The following is a 4,620-nucleotide window of genomic DNA, read 5'->3' as shown; positions in this document are numbered from 1 at the left end:
TGCACATCTAACTCCACTGAGTTAGACTGCACGTCTAATTCCGGTTCTACCCTAGACTTGTCTGAAGGAGTTAGACGCACGAATAACTTTCACTAATCAGACTACATGTCTAATTATCCAATAACCATTAGACTGCACGTCTAACTCCACTGAGTTATACTGCACTTCTAATTCCAATTCTACCTCAAACTTGTCTGAAGGGGTTAGACGCACGTCTAACTTTCACTTTCTATTAGACTACACGTATAACTCCACTAAGTTAGACTGCACGTCTAATTCCGCATAAATTAGACTACCCGACTAATTGCAAATACATTAGACTACACTTCTAACTCCGATGAGTTAGACTATACGTCTAATTCCGAATATCAATTAGACTACCCGTCTAATTACAAGTCTATTAAACTACACGTCTAACTCCGGTGAGTTAGACTGTACATCTAATTTCGTATTCATTAGACTTACGTCTAATTCTTTACATTCATTAGACTACACGTCTAACTCAAATGAGTTAGACTGTACGTCTAATTCTGTGCATTCATTAGACTACACGTCTAACTCCGATGAGTTAGACTGTACGTCTAATTCTATGCATTGAATGCCAAAAATCGATCTAATGACCCTCATTAGATCCAAGTCTTATGAAATATTGTTTCAATACACCTGTATCAAAACTCATAAGTTATTTCATCATCAAAATCTTAGTGGTTAAATTATTTCAACACTTAGTTAAAATAATTTGACCCAACATACCTATTGAGAGATAGGGTATTTGGTTTAATCATATAAATATGATGTCATGTACATATCGAGAGATAGAGTTTTTGGTTATATCCAATAAAAACAATGTCATGTACCAATCAAGAGATAGAGTTTTTGGTTGAATCGTAAAAAAACGATGTTATGTGCCTATTGAAATATAGGGTTTTAGGTTGTATCGCAAAAAAACGATGTCATGTACCTATCAATAGATAGAGTTTTGGATTAATCGTATAAAAATGATGTCATGTACCTATCAAATCTTATAAAAATGATGTCATGTAACTATCGAGTGATGGGCTTTTGTTGTATCATAAAAACACAATGTTATATACCTATCGAGAGATAGAGTATTTGCTTTAATTTTATAAAAGAATTGTCATGTACCTATCGAGATACATAGTTTTTGGTTGAATCATAAAAAATGATATCATATACCTATCGAGAGATATGGTTTTTGGTTGAATTGTATAAAAATGATGTCATGTACCTATCGAGATATAGAGATTTCGTTAAATCATGTAAAAACGATGTTATGTCATTATTGAGAGATAGAGTTTAGGTTGAATCGTATAAAATAATGTCATTTACCTACGAGAGATGTTTTGGTGGAATCGTATAAAAACGATGTCATGTACCTATCGAGAGATAGGGTTTTTGGTTGAATCGTAAAAAAATGATGTCATGTACCTAATGAGAGATAGGGTTTTTGGTTGAATCATATAAACAATATATCATGTACTTAATGAGAGATAGGGTTTTTGTTGAATTGTAAAAAAATAATGTCATAGAGAGATGGATTTTTTGGTTGACTTGTATAAAAACAATGAAATGTACATATCGAGAGATATATTTTTGGTTGAATCGTAATAAAACGATGTATATGTCTATCGAGAGATATGTTTTTTGTATTTGTCATATAAAAACGTTTTAATGTACCTATCGAGAGATAGGGTTGTGGATGAATCGTATAAAAACAATGTCTTGTACAGATTGAGAGATAAGGTTTAGGGATTTGGTTGAATCGTATAAAATGATGTTATGTACCTATCGAGAGATAGATTTTTTGGTTTAATCGTATCAAAACGATGTCATGAACCTATTGAGAGATAGGGTTTTTTGTTGTATCGCATAAAACGATGTCATTTACATGTCAATAGATAGAGATTTTTATTAATCGTATAAAAATGATGTCATTTACCTATCGAGAGATAAAGTTTTTGGTTGAATCATATAAAAATGATGTTATATACCTATTTAGAGATAATGTTGTTGTTTGAATTATATAAAAACAATGCCATGTACCTATTCAGATATAGCGATTTGGTTGAATCGTATAAAAATAATGTCATGTACTTTTCGATAGATAAGTTTTTTGGTTGAATTGTATAAAAATGAGGTCATGTACCTATCGAGAGATAGAGTATTTGGTTGAATCATATAAATATAATGTCATGTACATATCGAGAGATCGAGTTTTTGGTTGAATCGTATAAAAACGATATCATGTACCTATCGAGAGATAAAGTTTTTTATTTAATCGTATAAAACGATGTCATATACCTATCGAGAGATAGGGTTTTTAGTTGTTTCACATAAAATGATGTCATGTACCTATTAATAGATAGAGTTTTGGATTAGTCGTATGAAAATGATGTCATGTACCTATCGATAGATAAAGTTTTTGGTTGAATCATATAAAAATGATGTTAGGTACCAATTGAGAGATAGGATTGTTGGTTAAATTATATAAAAACAATGTCATGTACCTATTTAGAGATAGAAATTTAGTTGAATCGTATAAAAACGATGTCATGTACTTATCGATAGATAAGTTTTTTGGTTGAATCGTATAAAAACGATATCATATACCTACCGGGAGATAGAGTTTTTGGTTGAATCGTATAAAAACGATGTCATGTACCTATCGAGAGATAGGGTTTTTAGTTGTATCGCATAAAACGATGTCATGTACCTATTAATAGATAGAGTTTTGGATTAATCGTATAAAAATAATGTCATATACCTATCGATAGATAAAGTTTTTGGTTGAATCATACAAAAGTGACGTTATATACCAATTGAGATATAGGATTGTTGGTTAAATTATATAAAAAAATGTCATGTACCTATTTAGAGATAGCAATTTGCTTGAATCGTATAAAAACGATGTCATGTACTTATCGATAAATAAGTTTTTGGTTGAATCGTATAAAATCGATGTCATGTACCTATTGAAAGATAGGGTATTTGGTTGAATCATATAAATGTTATTTGATGTTCATATCGAGAGATAGAGTTTTTGGTTATATCCTATAAAAACAATGTCATGTATTATTCAAGAGATAGAGTTTTTTGTTGAATCCTAAAAGAACGATGTCATGTACCTATCGACGACTAGGGTTTTTGGTTAAATCCTATAAAAATAATGTCATGTACCTATCGAGAGATAGCGTTGTGAATGATCGTATAAAAATAATGTCTTGTACCTATTGAGACATCGGTTTTAGGCTTTTGGTGGAATCGTACAAAAACGTTGTAATGTACCTATCGAGATATAGGGTTTTTGGTTGAATCGTGTAAAAATTATGTCATGCACCTATAGAGAGACATGGTTTTTAATTAATCGAATAAAAATAATGTCATGTACATATTGAGAGATAGGGTTTTTGGTTAAATCGTATAAACAAGATGTCATGTACCTATTAAGAGATAGAGTTTTGATTGAATTGTATAAAAGCAATGTCATTTACCTATCAGGAGATAGGGTTTTTGGTTGTATCTCATAAAACAATATCATGTACCTAATAATAAATAGAGTTTGGATTAATTGTATAAAAATGATGTCATATACCTTTCGAGAGATAAAGTTTTTGGTTGAATCATATAAAAATGATGTTATGTACCTATCGAGAGATAAGTTTTTTGTATGTCTCGTATAAAAAGGTTCTCATGTACCTATCGAGAGATAGGATTTTTTGTTAAATCGTATAAAAACGATGTCATGTATCTATCGAGAAATAGGGTTGTGGATGAATTGTTTAAAAATATGTCTTGTACCTATTGAGAGATAGGGTTTTGGGTTTTGGTGGAATCGTACAAAAACGATGTCATGTACCAATCGAGAGATAGAGTTTTTTCTTTAATCGTATGAAAATAATGTCATGTACCTACCAAGATATATAGTTTTTGGTCGTATCGTATAAAAAATGATGTCATGTACCTATCGAGAGATAGGGTTTTTGGTTGATTAATATAAACATGATGTCATATAGCTTTCGAGAGATTGGGTTTTAGTTGAATCGTTTAAAAACAATGTCATGTACCTATCGAGAAATAGGGTTTTTGGTTTAATCGTATAAAAATGATTTCATGTACCTATCGAAAGATAGGGTTTTCGGTTGAATCTTATCAACAAGGTGTCATGTACCTATCGTGAGATAGGGTTTTGGTTGAATTGTATAAAAATGATGTCATTTACCTATCAAGAGATATGGTTTTTTGTTGAATTTTATAAAAATATTGTCATGTACCTTTAGAGAGATAGGGTTTTTGGTTGAATCGCATAAAAACGATGTAATATACCTATCGAGAAATAGAGTTTTTGATAGAATCATATAAAACGATGTTATGTACCTATGGAGAGAGAGAGTTTTGGATAAATTATATAAAAATATGTCACATAGCAATCAAAAGATTTAGTTTTGGTTGAATCTTATACAATGATGTCATGTACCTATCGAGAGATAGGGTTTTTTGTTTGAATTGTTTAAAAGCAATGTCATCTACCTATCGAGAGTTAGAGTTTTAGGATGAATCGTATCAAAATGATGTCATGTACCTATTGAGAGATAGAGTTTT

Source organism: Impatiens glandulifera, chromosome 3 (assembly GCF_907164915.1).
Source record: "Impatiens glandulifera chromosome 3, dImpGla2.1, whole genome shotgun sequence".
In the NCBI taxonomy this organism is placed as follows: Eukaryota; Viridiplantae; Streptophyta; class Magnoliopsida; order Ericales; family Balsaminaceae; genus Impatiens; species Impatiens glandulifera.
This window is presented reverse-complemented; position numbering follows the sequence as displayed.